Here is an 18,442-nt window from a genome sequence, read left to right on the forward strand (position 1 = left end):
AAACGTAATTGCGTTCCCTTGTATTTTCCCAGTGCATGGAAATATGTACAGAACATCTTGGAGAAGACAACGGCATGGACATTTTTACAAAGATTTATGATATTTGAACTCAGAATTACCAACGTCTGTTCTTTCAAGGGCTAATAGATTGAACATCAGTGAAGCGGAGCTATTCCAAGAAAATATGGACAACCGGTGGTGGTACAATCTTTTCGCTTCACTTACCACGTTTCAGTAGGCAGATCTCGAGAAGAGGAATGTACGAAAGCTTTCCTCGTAGTGTTTGATATCATTGAAAAGCGAAAACGAAGAAAAGGCAACTGAAGATTGCTGGCGAAACCCCAGAAGACGATAGAGGTAGATGAGTCCCCCCTCCTCCGTCTGCGATCAAGTGAGGGAGTGCGTTCAGTCCTTTCTCATTTCAATAATCACCCTCTTGTCCTGCAAAAATGTTTAAGATTAGATGTCAAAACGATGTGGAAGTTGTTCTTAGAGAAGCATCCTGATACCAAAATAGATTACTATTTCTATTGGAATTATTTCAAGAGAAATTCAACTATCGATATGTGTGTGGCCTCATGCAGACACTACCTGTATGTATGAAAAGTTGAAATCGAATCTTACATCACCTCATCTCAATGATACCGCAAAACGGCAGCTGCGGCAGAACTTATGATACACCAGGGCCGAAGCAGAAAACTTCAGTATCCTCTCACCTACGGAAAACAAGATGAAGCCGAGAGAGAGGTGCATATGTTATCCATAGCATCTGATTATGTTCAAAATATTAGCCTGCCGAAAGTACCAGCGTAGTATTTATTTTATTTGAGAAAGATCTCTCAGTGTTTTCTGCATTCATGACATAAAAACGGGCCAAACACTTTATATGTCTCCATGAAGCAACCGGTGGATCGGCTGCCAATGAAGTCTGTTCGTTTTTATTTGATTATATTAAGTCCATCCGCGAAAATATCACAGAGTTTCGACTGTTTTCTGATAATAGCAAGGAACAGAACAAAAACCAGACGCTCTCTAGATTCCTACTTTCACTGACAGATTCTGGATCTTTCAGACTTATTGAGCAGTAAATTTCAGTACGAGGACACACCTTTTTACCACACGACCGAGACTTTGGCGTCATTTTGTGGGGCGGCTGAATGTTTTGTAATGTAGAAAAGAAAAGATCTATTTCCCTGCCGTTTAACCATATGTGGGGCGGTGGGTGGAAATTAATTGTTATATAAATGTTCCTATGATATATGCCGTCTTTTGCCGTTCTCAACACTGGCTCTCTAACTACAATATTGGCAACCAGAAAGTGATTAGCAAAACGTGAAGCCTGTAATCAGAATTTCTAGTGCCCACTTCATCAGAGAAATATACTTATAGCTACAGCTTATAGCTCTGAGGAATTAGCAGACTGTCTGGGATTCATAATCAAAAACGATCGTGGAAAAAAAACTTCGTTATATTCTGAAAGTCACAGATGAAAAAAAAAAAAAAGAATCCACACAATCTGACTAACAGAGCAGTTCAGAGCCTAATGCGCTGATGCAACTATAACTGTCCAAATTAAATGTTTAAATGAATGCTCACCATAATTTGATGATAAGGTTCATCAAACGCCACGCTAAATAATGGTAGAAAGTCTGTCCCGCGACGGCACGTGAAAATACGACATACGCAAACTGAAGACAGATCATTAAAGTAATCCCCGAATTAACACTTCACTCGAAAATGATTTCATAGTTACGCGTATCCCGAGTAACTTAATACGGCGTCCGAGGCTGTTTATAGCAATGATACCGACGCGACGCGACTCCCGACACAGATGGTGTGCAATTCAGCGTCTGGAGAGAACTGGGGCCTTCCTTCCTCGCGCAGCGTTCTTATATATAAAGCCGCGGTGCGGACGGCTAAGAGAACGCCTGATCAAATCGGCTCTCCCAACTAGCCGCTGGGCTAGTAATACACAACTTTAAGTTATTGAACAAATCATCGCTTCCTTTGCTGATGGCCGATGAAGCTCTCAATTTCAATGTGCATTCAGTACACAGTTAAGTAATCATAATAAAAGTCTGATGTGGCTAAGTAAAATATTTTGGGCGAGAGAATTAATTTAATTACACTGCACGCAGTAGATGAACTCTGAACCTGCCTTTTGGAGATACGCTATCGCTATAGTTTTATAGTTTGTAACCTTTCCGGAGAATTTTTAAAAGGATATTATTTAAGAATGCTAATGCACATTGAGCTAAGTGTAAGCTCCCCAGAGAAAATTTAAAAGACAATATTTAATAGAAAAGAGAGCCAAGCGTAACCTCCCTGCAATGAAATGTACTGACCAAGACAATAAAAATGTGAAATTCGCAATCTGACTCTGGTGTAAGCTCCCACAAAAAAAATGAAAAACAATTCAATGATAATAAAATCTCAGTGACAAAGTAAACTCAATTAAACCGAAATATCGGTCTTTGGCCCTGTGCAAAAATCAGAATTAATTTCTTACCTCATTGAAACTGCATGTCAAATTTCTGCTCTTTTTGTTGGCCACGGCTTGGAAGAAATGCATTGCAAATAATTTTTTTTTTTAAATTTAACTGAAACTTTTCTTTAAAGGAAATGGAAGGAGATCGTTGGTTCAATTAAAAAGGTTCTTTTGTAAAAATTGCTTTGAAATCAAAATTATTATTGGGACGATTGTTGCACAAATTAGTTACAGTTAATTTACATTACTAGCTGAGCATTGCTGATTCATTACCTTGTTTAAAATATAATATACCTCGTCCTGAATCTTGACCAGAATGCCATGTCGATGCCCGCCGACTCCTCACACACAACTGCACTCGACTGCTACTACCGACATACTGCACTGCTCACAGACTGCCCACTGACAGACTGCTCGCAACTGTACTGCACGACTACTACCGACAGAGAGCTAACCGAGTACTGGACGCAACTGAACTGAGCTACTGCTACCGACAGAGTGCTGCTCGCAACTCTCGCGCGGTCAAGCGCAAACTAACCACGATAAAAGGCTCTCTGGTCAAAGATTTTATCATGCCTCACCATCGCTGCTACGTTACATACAGTGTAACCTCCCCACAAAAATTTAAAAGACAATATTCTTTTAATAGAAATGGGAGCCAAACATAACCTCCCTAGCAATTGAATTTAATGACAATAAAAAATGAGAAACCCAATGTGACTCAAGGTGTAAGCTGTCACGAAAATAATGAAAAACAATTCAATGCTAATGAGACTTCAGTGACAATGTAAATTCAATTAGACCGAAATATCGGTCTTTGGCCCTGTGCAAAAATTAGAATTAATTTCTTACCTCAGTATAACTGGATGTCAAATTTCTGCTCTTATTGTTGGCCACGGCTTGGAGAAACTGCATCGCAAATAATATTTTTTTTTTTTTTTTAACTTTAACAGAAACTGTTCTTTAAGGGAAATGTAAGGAAATCGTTGGTTCAATTAAATGGTTTTTTGTAAAGAAAATTGCTTTGAAATCAAAATTATTATTGGGGCGATTATTGCACAAATTAGTTACAGTTAATTTACATTATTAGCTGAGCGCATTTAAAAATAATATACCTCGTCCTGTATCTTGACGAGAATGTCATGTCGACGCCCGCCGACTCCTCACACACAACTGCACTCGACTGCTACTACCGACATACTGCACTGCTCACAGACTGCCCACTGACAGACTGCTCGCAACTGTACCGCACGACTACTACCGACCGACTACTGGACGCAACTGAACTGAGCTACTGCTACCGACAGAGTGCTGCTCGTAACACTCGCGGGGTCAAGCGCAGACTAACCACGATAAAAGGCTCTCTGGTCAAAGATTTTATCATGCCTCACCATAGCTGCTACGTTACATACGTGTTTCATAACCCTCCACTGGGGGGGCAAAAATTTGGCAGCGATGGTGAGTCATTTGGACTTGCCATCGCAAGAAATTTTTACAATTTACAGAATATTCAAATGTAGTACATAAATTAAATGTGGTGCACACGCACCAAGTACAAAATATATCAGACAAAGCCAAAATGTGAGTACAAAACATAGTAGCAAATCAGAAAAATGTATATACAAATTATTTGACAGATAAAAGAGTGCATACGCACTGAAGAAATTCTTTAGCATTTTCAGAACAAATAAACAGAATGGCAGAAAATCATGTTGACAAGTGACATGAGTGTATTTAATGAACATATCAGGAAATCATAAAAGGTATACAGAATGAGTACAAATCATATTGAAGAAATGAGAAGAGTGCACAGGCACTGAAGTTCAGTAGCAAACATATTAACACATAACATAAGTGCACATGCACTGTAGTTCAGAACATATCATCAAAATAAAAATGTAAATACAATATAAAAGACAAGAGTGCACATATACTGTACTTCAGAACAAATCGAAAAAATGTCTTTAGCATTTTCACAACAAATAAACATAATGGCAAAAAATAATGTCGACAAGTGACATAAGTGTACTCGCACTGGAGTTCAGCAAATCGAAAAAAAATCTATAGCCCATGAACATAAAAGATGTTAGCAAAAAATGATCTTCACTATGTGACAAGAATTAGGATAGGAAAGGGAAGGATTGCATCATGGTTGTAGCACTTTAGATTGCACACAGCTGTTCTGAAAGTCCATATCTTTCCACAGAAGTACAACACCAAGTGACACAATTTGAAGTTCTTTTCCCATCAGAATTTATCAGCGTAGCCAAGACACTGAACTGTCGTAGTAATGTTCCATGTTTTCATTTTGGCAGTACACTAGGTACACCAAACAGTGGGACCATAATAACGTCTTCATCGCTCACGGTGGTGGACAGCATGTCGTGTCAACACCACGCTCTTACAAGGCACACCAACGTAGAATTACTGCAAAAACCAAATATAGTGCTCCATGATCATGAGGATGGACAGGACAAATCGACATTGCAGTAATTCAGGGTAGTTAGCTCATAAGGTGAAGGACATTAAGTCACATAATATTGAGAATTACAGTAGTAGTTTGCGGCATTCATAGCCTAGTTATTGAACATTTCTGTACCATGTATTTAGTATTACAGAATAATGTTCATAAAATTAAATTATTGGCATCATGGGTAATCGTATTACAATAAACAGTGGCAGTCCTTTGCCAGTTACAAAGCATATTTAGTATTGGCACTCAGTGGCCAGTAATAGAACATGAAAAATCGTCATTGAAAACAGGAGCTAATTAATGGCATAATTAATAACGTAATTCATTAAGTGACACTAATTATTGGCACTCAGTGGCCAGTTATTATAACATGAAAAGTCATAATTGAAAACAGGAGCTAATTGATGATATAATTAATATATAATTCTTTAAGTGACACTAATTATTGGAACTCAGTGGCCATCAAGTATCGAATAGTATAAAACATTGTTCCTCATTCAGTATTATTCAGATCATTAAGAACTCATTATTAAAAATCAGCTAAATACAATAATAGCATTAATAATCATGGGCATTATAAGTAGTCTCATTACAATAAACAGTGGCAGTTATTAGCCAGTTACAAAGCATTATTTTATATATATACACTCCTGGAAATGGAAAAAAGAACACATTGACACCGGTGTGTCAGACCCACCATACTTGCTCCGGACACTGCGAGAGGGCTGTACAAGCAATGATCACACGCACGGCACAGCGGACACACGGAACCGCGGTGTTGGCCGTCGAATGGCGCTAGCTGAGCAGCATTTGTGCACCGCCGCCGTCAGTGTCAGCCAGTTTGCCGTGGCATACGGAGCTCCATCGCAGTCTTTAACACTGGTAGCATGCCGCGACAGCATGGACGTGAACCGTATGTGCAGTTGACGGACTTTGAGCGAGGGCGTATAGTGGGCATGCGGGAGGCCGGGTGGACGTACCGCCGAATTGCTCAACACGTGGGGCGTGAGGTCTCCACAGTACATCGATGTTGTCGCCAGTGGTCGGCGGAAGGTGCACGTGCCCGTCGACCTGGGACCGGACCGCAGCGACGCACGGATGCACGCCAAGACCGTAGGATCCTACGCAGTGCCGTAGGGGACCGCACCGCCACTTCCTAGCAAATTAGGGACACTGTTGCTCCTGGGGTATCGGCGAGGACCACTCGCAACCGTCTCCATGAAGCTGGGCTACGGTCCCGCACACCGTTAAGCCGTCTTCCGCTCACGCCCCAACATCGTACAGCCCGCCTCCGGTGGTGTCGCGACAGGCGTGAATGGAGGGACGAATGGAGACGTGTCGTCTTCAGCGATGAGAGTCGCTTCTGCCTTGGTGCCAATCATGGTCGTATGCGTGTTTGGCGCCGTGCAGGTGAGCGCCACAATCAGGACTGCATACGACCGAGGCACACAGGGCCAACACCCGGCATCATGGTGTGGGGAGCGATCTCCTACACTGGCCGTGCACCACTGGTGATCGTCGAGGGGACACTGAATAGTGCACGGTACATCCAAACCGTCATCCAACCCATCGTTCTACCATTCCTAGACCGGCAAGGGAACTTGCTGTTCCAACAGGACAATGCACGTCCGCATGTATCCCGTGCCACCCAACGTGCTCTAGAAGGTGTAAGTCAACTACCCTGGCCAGCAAGATCTCCGGATCTGTCCCGCATTGAGCATGTTTGGGACTGGATGAAGCGTCGTCTCACGCGGTCTGCACGTCCAGCACGAACGCTGGTCCAACTGAGGCGCCAGGTGGAAATGGCATGGCAAGCCGTTCCACAGGACTACATCCAGCATCTCTACGATCGTCTCCATGGGAGAATAGCAGCCTGCATTGCTGCGAAAGGTGGATATACACTGTACTAGTGCCGACATTGTGCATGCTCTGTTGCCTGTGTCTATGTGACTGTGGTTCTGTCAGTGTGATCATGTGATGTATCTGACCCCAGGAATGTGTCAATAAAGTTTCCCCTTCCTGGGACAATGAATTCACGGTGTTCTTATTTCAATTTCCAGGAGTGTAGTAGATCTACGGCACATCTGGCAGCTCTCTCAGTTTATCACCACTTTTTGCGGCTTCTGATTGTGATACATAACATACAGGCGTCTTTCTTCTGTGGCGCATCTACCACATATCTAACCTTGCCGACCGTAGCAACCGCTACTAAATGTAATACGTCATGTACAAATATAACGAATTAGTTAGCAGTACAAGAAAGATCGGGAGAATGAGAACAGGCAAACGTTAGTAGAGAGTCGTGCTGCTGTAAAAAGAGCGATGCGCGAAGCATTCAACCACTACCACCGTCATACCTTAGCCAAAGATCTTGCTGAAAACCCAAGGAAATTCTGGTCTTACGTAAAATCTGTAAGCGGGCTGAAGGCTTCCATCCAGTCACTCACTGATCAATCTGGCCTGGCTACGGAAGATAGCAAAACGAAAAATGAAATTTTAAATTTAGCATTTGAGAAATCTTTCACGCAGGAGGATCGTACAAACATACCGCCGTTTGGGTCTCGTTCAGATTCCCGTATGGAGGACATAGTGATAGACATCCCTGGGGTTGTGAAGCAGCTGAATGGGTTGAAAGTAAATAAATCGCCAAGTCCAATTCGGTTTTACAGAGAGTACTGTACTGCATTGGCTCCTTACTTAGTTTGCATTTATCGCGAATCTCTTGCCCAACGTAAAGTCCCAAGCGACTGGAAAAAAGCGCAGGTGACGCCTGTATATAAGAAGGGTAGAGGGATGTATCCTCAAAATTATAGACCAATATCCTTAACACCTTAACATCGGTTTGTTGCAGGATTCTCAAACATATTCTGTTCGAATATAATGAATTTCCTTGAGACAGAGAAGTTGCTGTCCGTGCATCAGCACGGTTTTAGAAAGCATCGCTCCTGCGAAACGCAACTCGCCCTTTTTTCACATGATGTCTAGCGAACCATGGATGAAGGGTATCAGACGGATGCCATATTCCTTGACTTCCGGAAAGCGTTTGACTCGGTGCCCCACTGCAGACTCCTAACTGAGGTACGAGCATATGGGATTGGTTCCCAAGTATGTGAGTGGCTCGAAGACTTCTTAAGTAATAGAACCCAGTACGTTGTCCTCGATGGTGAGTGTTCATCGGAGGTGAGGGTATCATGTGGAGTGCCCCAGGAAAGTGTGGTAGGTCCGCTGTTGTTTTCTATCTACATAAATGATCTTTTGGATAGGGTGGATAGCAATGTGCGGCTGTTTGCTTATGATGCTGTGGTGTATGGGAAGGTGTCGTCGTTGAGTGACTGTAGGACGATACAAGATGACTTGGACAGGATTTGTGATTGGTGTAAAGAATGGCAGCTAACTCTAAACATAGATAAAAGTAAATTAATGCAGATTAATAGGAAAAAGAATACTGTAACGTCTGAACACTCCATTAGTAGTGAAGCGCTTGACACAGTCACGTCGATTAAATATTTGGGCGTAACATTGCAGAGCGATATGAAGTGGGACAAGCATGTAATGGCAGTTATGGGGAAGGCGGATTTTGGGAAGATGTGGTTCATCGGTAAAGGAGACCGCTTATAAAACACTAATACGACCTATTCTTGAGTACTGCTCGAGCGTTTGGGATCCCTATCAGGTAGGATTGAGGGAGGACATAGAAGCAATTCAGAGGCGGGCTGCTAGATTTGTTACTGGTAGGTTTGACCACCACGCGAGTGTTACGGAAATACTTCAGGAACTCAGGTGGGAGTCTCTGGAGGAAAGGAGGGGTTCTTTTCGTGAATCGCTACTGAGGAATTTTAGAGAACCAGCATTTGAGGGTGACTGCACTACAATTTTACTGCCGCCAACTTACATTTCGCGGAAAGACCACAAAGATAAGATAGGAGAAATTAGAGCTCGCACAGAGGCTTATAGGCAGTCGTTTTTCCCTCGTTAGGTTTGGGAGTGGAACAGGGAGAGAAGATGCTAGTTGTGGTACGAGGTACCCTCCGCCACGCACCGTATGGTGGATTGTGGAGTATGTATGTAGATGTAGATGTAGTTACATAAAAGAAATTTAATTTCTTTACCGGTTGCTCACACTTTCTTAAGGTTATGCCTATCGCATACTGGTAAAGAAGTTACACTTACTTTGGCGACCGAGGGCTGTTATTGCTTTAATTTTATTTTCTAAACGGTCGCCAACCACGCAGCCATGTTCAAAACTTCTAAACATAAATGTCAATACTGTGGCGCATCTGTGTTGTCTGTCAATTTAAAACCTCCAGTGGCCACTTGTAAACTTGATACAACATACACACATCAGAAAAAGTTTTGCATCACCACCGTTCTCAGAACTCCTGAAGACAGACGTAGACTGTGGATATTGTAAAACAGATATAGTACCTTTGACTGTTCAGAGAAGTTACTAAGCCGCCCAAAGATGTAAACATCCGTGCTTGAGCAACGCCTGTTAGACTGAGGGGGTCTGAAAGCGTATCAGTTCCAGTCATTCCACGAGGAAAGAGGTACACGGCTCGTGTCGTGTGTAGTGCAACCATGCCTAGACGGTCGATAGCGCGGTTGGATGGCGTCCGCATTGTTACTTTGTGCTAGGAAGGGCTCTCAACAAGGGAAGTGTCCAGGTGTCTCGGAGTGAACCAAAGGATGTTGTTCGGACATGGAGGAGATACAGAGAAACAGGAAATGTCGATGAATGCCTCGCTCAGGTCGCCCAATGGCTACTATTGCAGTGGATGACCCCTACCTACGGATTATGTCTCGGAGGAACCCTGACAGCAACGCCACGATGTTGAGTAATGCTTTTCGTGCAACCACAGGACGTCGTGTTACAACTCAAACAGTGCGCAATAGGCTGCATGATGCGCAACTTCAGTCCCGACGTCCATGGATAGGTCCATCTTTGTAACCAAGACACCATGCAGCGCGGTACAGATGGTCCCAACAACATACCGAATGGACCGCTCGGTGTTGACATCACGTTCTCTTCACCGATGGTTGTCATCGAAGGCGCCGTAACGGCTGTACGATACGTGATTGCCATCCTCCGACCGATAGTGCAACCATATCGGCAGCATATTGGCGAGGAATTCGTCTTCATGGACAACAATTCGCACCCCCATCGTGCACATGTTGTGAATGATTCCCTTCAGGATAACGACACCGTTCGACTGGAGTGGCCAGCATGTTCTCCAGACATGAAAACTATCGAACATGCCTGGGATCGATTCAAAAGGGCTGTTAATGGACGACGTGACCCACCAACCACTGAGGAATCTACGTCGAATCTCCGTTGAGTAGTGGGACAATCTGGACCAACAGTGCCTTGATCAACTTGTGGATAGTACGCCACGACGAATACAGCGATGCATCAATGCAAGGGAACATGCTACTGGATGTTAGAGGCACCGGTGTGTACAGCATTCTGGGCCACCACTTCTGAAGGTCTCGCTGTACGTTGGTACAAAATGCAATGTGTATTTTTCATGAGCAATAAAAATGGCGGAAATGATGTTTATGTTGATCACTTTTCCAATTTTCTGTACAGGTTCCGACACTCTCGGAACCGAGGTGATACAAAACTTTTTTGTGTGTAGATAGAACTCTTGCATCTGTGCCGTATCTGGCACCTCTCTCAACTTCGCACCTCAAGTGGTCATTTCTGATTGCAATTTGTTTTGTACAGAAATGTAACACCTGCCTCTTCTCTCGAACCTGTGTCAATCTGACAAACTCTAGTAGCCGCTTCCATTTATGTTATATCACATACAGAAATCTTACATCTGTAGCCACTACCAATTGTGAAGCGTCTCGAACGTAAATCTTACATCTGTGGTTCATCTGGCACATCCCTCAAATTGCCAAAATTAGTGGCAACTTCTGTGATACATTATCTACAGTGATCTTGCATCTGTGTCGCATGTGGCGCGTCTGTATACATGCCATGCGTAGTGGCTGCTTCTAATTGTGATACCTCACGAACGGATATCTTGATCTGGGGCACCTCTGGTTCCTCTCACAACTTGGCAACCTAAGTGGCTCCTTCTAATTATGATACGTCACAAGCAGAGATCACACATGTCTAGCATATCTGGCATCTAATAAGAATATGTCACATGCAGTGATCTTTCATCTCAGGAGCATCTGCTGCATTTATCAACTTGCCGCACCTAGTGGCCACTTCTAACAGAGATACATCTTGTACAGAGATCTTACATCTGTGGTACATCTGACACATCCATCAAATTGCCGCGCGTAGTGGCCGCCTCTGAATGTGGTATGTGAAACACAGGAATCTTATATCTGGCGTGCTTCAGTCACCTCTCTGAACTTGGGGCAACCAGTGTCCGCTTCTAATTGTGATACATCATGTACAGGCATCTGGCATCTGTGACACGTCTAGCGTATCTCTCAACTTGCCGACTCTAGTGAGCACATCTCATTGTAAATCTTCTCTTGCAGAGATCTAGGATCTACAGTGCATCTGGTACCTCCTTCATGTTGGCACCACTAGTGGCCGCTTTTTACTACGTTTCGTCATCTACAGAAATCTTATAGCTTTGACTTGGATGTCTCCCTTTCTTGTTGGCATCCCAAGCAGCAATTTGTATTGCTTGGGTCTTAAACTGGTCCTTAGTGCTGTCTAGATTATATCAGGGTTTCAAATATTTAATATAATCATGCTGAGTATCCCATTAACACTTTCATCTCCCGATACAACTGCTATTTTACAAGGCTGTATTTATACGTTTCCAGCTTGAGAAATACTTTGGTGTCATATTGCACCTCAACTGGTGTACTAAACCACACGATATATTTCGCACAGAAAACCTATGGTAGCGCCCTCTGAAAAATAGCAGGCAATATCACCACCGTCTGGTAACTCCATGTAATCTAGTGATAGACTTCAGCTGGATTTGGTGCACCTGTAGAAACTGATAACCTCTCCGCCTTCCAGAAAATAGATGAGATCTAGAGGCGGTTTAATGTACTGTATGTCAGCGTGGTTTCATGGGATGTTAATAGTTTGGTGTCTGATATGCTAATACGATGCTTCAACTGAAATTTGTTCCCAGTGTTCACGTTCATTATGAGGCATATCAGACTCCATAAGTGTAATCTGGTTGCCAGCACATACTGATTTTTCTTGTAATTTTGTTATTATTTGTTCTAAGTTTGTTGCTTCCTATGTACAGGTTGAGGCATATAAAAGTGTCCCAGAGAACAAGTTCAAGGGCGCAAGGAAATACAGCAGAGGAGAGGAAATACAGTGCTAACTACACTATAGCAAAGGTTGAAAGTGACGATCATTCAAGTCTTGGCTCTTTTCGGCCATGGTCATTGTACGGTCTGCCATCGGGTTCCCCTAAATGCCAGGCAGCAGGCATTACAGCCACGCTATGAGGGAAACAAACCAACAGCCAAACAGGCGAAGACATCAGGTAAACACGCCGAAGATTCCAGTCGATTAATAGGAACCTTTCCTTGCAGAGGTCGCCGGGACACATCCGGCCACGGATTCCTACGCCGGGTTTCTATTGGCTCCAGCTCACTATATAGGCCTGGCCGGTCGAAGGCAGACCAGTCTTCGTCCGCTGCTAATGGCAACCGCTATAGCAGAGTCTCCGAGAAGATATCACACAAGCCGCTGTGCTGCACCGCCGATCGAAGTACCAGCCGACCGAGAGGAACCACATCTCCGGCTAGATCGACGGACGTCTACATCTATTGTACAGCCAGCTATCGTATTGTAGAAGAACTTACGTTCAATAAACTGTTGGAGAATATAACAGTCAGCAAATTGGTGAAGGCGGATCGAAGCTGGATTGCTGGAATTGCTGCAGTCCCATCCGGAATGGTCTGTTGCAGTTCTTGAAGAAGGGCTGTTGCGATACACCTTAGGCTTGAGGGTTCCCCACACAAAGTAATGGCACACTGACAGATCCCGTGACCTAGGTGGCCAGCTACGGCAGCGACGACATTCACCTCTTCTAACAACTCTGTCAGGCGTGAACACTGTGTAAATGTGAAACTTCCTGGCAGATTAAAACTGTGTGCCCGACCGAGACTCGAACTCGGGACCTTTGCCTTTCGCGGGCAAGTGCTCTACCAACTGAGCTACCGAAGCACGACTCACGCCCGGTACTCAAGCTTTACTTCTGCCAGTACCTCGTCTCCTACCTTCCAAACTTTACAGAACCTCTCCTGCGAACCTTGCAGAACTAGCATTCCTGAAAGGATATTGCGGAGACATGGGTAGCCACAGCCTGGGGGATGTTTCCAGAATGAGATTTTCTGGCAGAAGTAAAGCTGTGAGTACCGGGCGTGAGTCGTGCTTCGGTAGCTCAGTTGGTAGAGCACTTTCCCGCGAAAGGCAAAGGTCCCGAGTTCGAGTCTCGATCGGGCACACAGTTTTAATCTGCCAGGAAGTTCCATATCAGCGCACACTCCGCTGCAGAGTGAAAATCTCATTCTGGAAACATCCCCCAGGCTGTGGCTAAGCCATGTCTCCGCAATATCCTTTCTTTCAGGAGTGCTAGTTCTGCAAGGTTCGCAGGAGAGCTTCTGTAAAATTTGGAAGGTAGGAGACGAGGTACTGGTAGAAGTAAAGCTGTGAGTACCGGGCGTGAGTCGTGCATCGGTAGCTCACTTGGTAGAGCACTTTCCCGCGAAAGGCAAAGGTCCCGAGTTCGAGTCTCGGTCGGGCACACAGTTTTAATCTGCCAGGAAGTTCCATATCAGCGCACACTCCGCTGCAGAGTGAAAACCTCATTCTGGAAACTGTGTAAATGTGCTCCGAGGTTCGGCCGATTGCATGGGCAGTTGCTCCATCCTGTTGGAGGTAACTGGAGGTCTTTTCCTCCTCCGTTAATGCTCCCACAAACGGCTCCAAAATGTGGGCTATGTAACGCGCAGAAGCCAGCGTCTGAAGAAAAAAGACGGGACCAATAATGCGGCGTGCAGACACTGCACACCAAACCCTAACCTTCTGATCGTGCAGTGATATTCTCCACTGCCCAGAACCTTTGATTCCGTGAGTTGACATAACAAATCAGGTGAAACAAGGCTTCATCAGACATAAAAGACCAGATTCATGCCCAAGCCATTAATTGTTTTCCCAGTGAACACCCACTCATAAAACGGGAGGCGCTGAGGAGCATCTGCTGCTTTTGATGCATCAACAACAGGACTCGGTAGGGATGCACGTGCAGGTGCACGTGGAGTATTCGCCCGCATGATCGATGTGATATGGTGGTGTTTTGCGAGAGGCGTCGGGTTGATTTGGTAGGACCCTGAAGCATTTTCTGGTAAACCGCAGCCACATGTTCTGGTGTGCGGGCATGTTTCGCAACGAATTTTGACTTGTTCGAAAGAGATCCTGTCTAACTCCATTTTCGGACTAATAGTTCCACGGGCACTCTTTACTAGCACTTTGACACCACTGAACTTCACGGCAAACAACTGGCCACACCGTTTCTACGACTTTGCTGTCACGTAACTTCCTACAGCGCATAGATCGCTGCTCCACTGTGAGTACCGGAGCCCTCTTTGCACTGCTCCACTTACAATGACACAGCTCGCACTATGCTCGAGTCGGTGCGGATTACTTGGCGAGAAACACGTGGCATGCGTGTCACAGCGAGTTGTTAAATGCGTACATTCACGTCCAGTCGCACCCACTCGTCCAGGCCGCTTTTATTTGCTTCATCCTGTATTTGATTACGAAACCGTTGTCGGCTCCGAAACAGTCCATAATCGACTAGAAATCTACTCAGAAGGAATCAGCTTGGGGTTTGGAAAAAGACGGTCGTGTCAAACCCAGCTTGCGCTATTCGTCCACGAGACTCAGAGGGCCATATACACGGGTTCCCAGGTAGTTGCCGTGTTTCTTGCCTTCCGCAAGGCGTTCGTTACAGTTCCCTACAGTCGTTTAATGAACAAAGGAAGAGCATATGGACTATCAAACCAATTGTGAGATTGGATTGAGGAGTTCCTAGATAACAGAACGCAGCATGTCATTCTCAATGGAGAGAAGTCTTCCGAAGTAAGAGTGATTTCAGGTGTGCCGCAGGGGAGTGTCGTAGGACCGTTGCTATTCACAATATACATAAATGACCTTGTGGATGACATGGGAAGTTCACTGAGGCTTTTTACAGATGATTCTGTGGTATATCGAGAGGTTGTACAATGGAAAATTGTACTGAAATGCAGGAGGATCTGCAGCGAATTGACGCACGGTGCAGGAAATTCCAATTGAATCTCGATGTAGACAAGTGTAATGTGCTGCGAATACATAGAAAGATAGATCCCTTATCACTTAGCTACAAAATAGCAGGTCAGCAACTGGAAGCAGTTAATTCCATAAATTATCTGGGAGTACGCATTAGGAGTGATTTAAAATGGACGGATCATATAAAGTTGATCGTCGGTAAAGCAGATGCCAGACTGAGATTCAATGGAAGAATCCTAACGAAATGCAATCCGAAAACAAAGGAAGTAGGTTACAGTACGCTTGTTCGCCCACTGCTTGAATACTGCTCAGCAGTGTGGGATCCGTAACAGACAGGATGGATAGAAGAGATAGAGAAGATCCAACGGAGAGCAGCGCGCTTCGTTACAGGATCATTTAGTAATCGCGAAATCGTTACGGAGATGATAGATACACTCCAGTGGAAGACTCTGCAGGAGAGACGCTCAGTAGCTCGGTACGGGCTTTTGTTGAAGTTTCGAGAACATACCTTCACCGAAGAGTCAAGCAGTATATTGCTCCCTCCGACGTATATCTCGCGAAGAGACCATGAGGATAAAATCAGAGAGATTAGAGCCCACACAGAGGCGCACCGACGTCTTTCTTTCCACGAACAACAAGAGACTGGAATAGAAGGGAGAACCGATAGAGGTACTCAAGCTACCCTCCACCACACACCGTCAGGTGGCTTGCGGAGTATAGATGTTGATGTAGATGTAGACTTGCTTCTTACCTTAAACAAGATTTTCTTAGTAGCATACTATGGTACACTTTATTTGACAACAAAGTATTTCCATTTAACATAGTTACCCGTTCTGTTGGATGCGTCCGCCCAAAAATGGATGTATTGATAGTCATCACATCTTCTGCTAGCGACTATGGCAGTTGTGATGCGCTGAACGGCGTTCACTAACTGGGAGAGGACGGGACGCCGTACATGATCAGCTGTCAGTGATTCCGCGTTCCACTCCGTGTCGTTCAACCTGTTTTTTCAAAAAAAAAAAAATACGCTTAGTTGATGTAAAAATTATACTCTGAAACTTTTTTGTAGTTTATAGAACGGAATAGTGAAAGCTAAACTCAGTTTACCGCTTCCGAAAATTTTTATGTTTTTCTTTGACAGGGGTGCGCGTGTCGTTAACAGATGATCCAAGATATTAGATAGAGTTATTATGACGTAAATTGTGATTGGTATTCTAGACTACTGAAATTGGTCGCTGTTAAAATACAATAATACCTAAGCAAATATTTCTGTTATTGGTAAGTCAGATATATGTACGGAATTGTTAGTTCTTTAAATTGTTCTACTGTTGTAATCGAACTTAGATAACGCACAGGTTTAGTTTTTTTAGTAACTGTTAACATTTTACCATGAGTGAGAAGTGTGGGCTTTATCGTAGGTTTGTGAGTAGTGGGTTACGGTGAGATATTTGTTCAAGGCATTTTCATTGGGGGGATTGCAGTGGGGAAGCCACTGGGAATTCTCGCGAGACCCTCTCCTTAAAATGCAGAATTTGGAGCAGAAATAAGCTGATAAAGGGGCAGGAGCGTAAGATGTGAGCCCTTCAGGTGGAGTTTCAAAATGTAAAGGAGGAACTAGATAAGTTGAAGAGGGTAAGGGCGCTGGGGGATGGGGACTGACAGTTGGTAAGAAGGCAGCTAAGAGGAGGACATATTAAGGCAGTTCTGCTTTGCGTGTAACCAAAAGATTTTACCAACTCTCAGAGTTTAATGGAGAGGAGCCTGTGGTAGATGTAGGTGTAGGAATCATGCAGAAGTCCTCAGTTGCAAATTCTACCGGAAAAAGAAGGTTCCGCTGCTAGGTAGTTCGCATGGTAGAGATGTGGGCTAGAAGTTGTAGGAAGTGTTGTGGGACTCAAGTCCAGTGTTGTGAAGCATAGAACAGGATTGGCTCAGGTGACTGTTAACGTGAGAGAATTATGTAGGAATTTTACGAAAGAGGATCAGGCACTGAACGTGGGTAGAGCTGGAAATAGTCTTCTTGCGACTGTTTCAGCGTCATGATCGGCCTCATCTTAACGCTGCTGCTAGGCATGTTGACATGGGGCTGGACAAGGCGCTGGTGACGGGTAGCATGGCTCACATTGCAGTCGTGCGTATTGAGTCTAGCACTAGATCGCGTTTCACTAGGCATTGTCTGCACCTTAATAGGCATGGAGAGGGGAGGCTGGAAAAACTTATAGGTGACAATGCAGTGGGTGGTCGGACCACTCACGTGAAAGTTCCTGTAGTAGTTGGTGGCTTTAAAGCTGCACCTTTTTTTTAGAGTGAAGTTAGCTGATATCCTTACTTAAAGGAAGTCCGTCCAACAAAGGAACCATCTTCAAGGGAGGTCAAGTATCCAAGTAGTGAAGGCATTAGCATGTTTCATCAAAATATAGGAGTTATTAGAGATAAAGTTAGTGGAATGTTTATAGATGTTGACTCTGACACTATTAGTATATTGGAGCACCAATTAAATAATTTGGCAATTCACAGGCTTCCTTTACCAGGATACAAATTAGCTGGCTGCTTTTATGGAGGTTTTTTGGGGAGTGGGAAAAGGGCCACGTACGTAAAAAACAGTATTCAATTTGTGCCTGTAGACGTATCATGGCACTGCAATAAACAGGTATTTGAATGTTCTCCATGGGAAGCTGAATTTTGTGGAACTAAACTTCTAATTGTTGTTGTTTGTAGATCCCTTAACTCTGACTTCAAAACATTTCTGATGAAGCTAGAGAGGACTCTTGGTTCAATTTATAGGAAGCACCAAAAATTAGTTACACATTGTGACTTCAATATTAACTTTGTATGTGACTGTGCAAGAAAAAGGACGCTAGAAGATCTCCTAAATTCATATGATCTGATGCACACTGTGTTTTTCCAAACCAGGGTGAAGGGGAATAGTAGCACACCCATAGACAGTATTTATATTCCTTCTTCATTATTAGATGGACATTCTGTTAGTAAAAGGGTGAATGACCTTTCAAACCATCGCGCACAAATTTTAACACTAAAATGCTTTTGTACTCAAACAAATGTTATTGATAATTACAAGCTAATCCAATGGCAACACAGTGTCTTTTAAACCTCGTTAAGGTACAAGTGTGGCAGTATTTTTATAGCGCCAATAAAATAGATGACAAATATAATGCTTTCCTTACCACATTTCTTATGCTCTTTGGAAGTT

At 43.9% G+C, this 18,442-nt stretch overlaps 1 non-coding gene across 1 annotated transcript; it reads right to left on the reverse strand.

The window, feature by feature from the left end:
* Window positions 1–13,054: 13,054 nt before the first annotated feature.
* Window positions 13,055–13,129, reverse strand: Trnas-cga. The gene has a single exon. It is a non-coding gene; the product is annotated as a tRNA-Ser (tRNA).
* Between the last annotated feature and the right edge of the window lie 5,313 nt (window positions 13,130–18,442).

Source organism: Schistocerca piceifrons, chromosome 8, assembly GCF_021461385.2.
Source record: "Schistocerca piceifrons isolate TAMUIC-IGC-003096 chromosome 8, iqSchPice1.1, whole genome shotgun sequence".
In the NCBI taxonomy this organism is placed as follows: Eukaryota; Metazoa; Arthropoda; class Insecta; order Orthoptera; family Acrididae; genus Schistocerca; species Schistocerca piceifrons.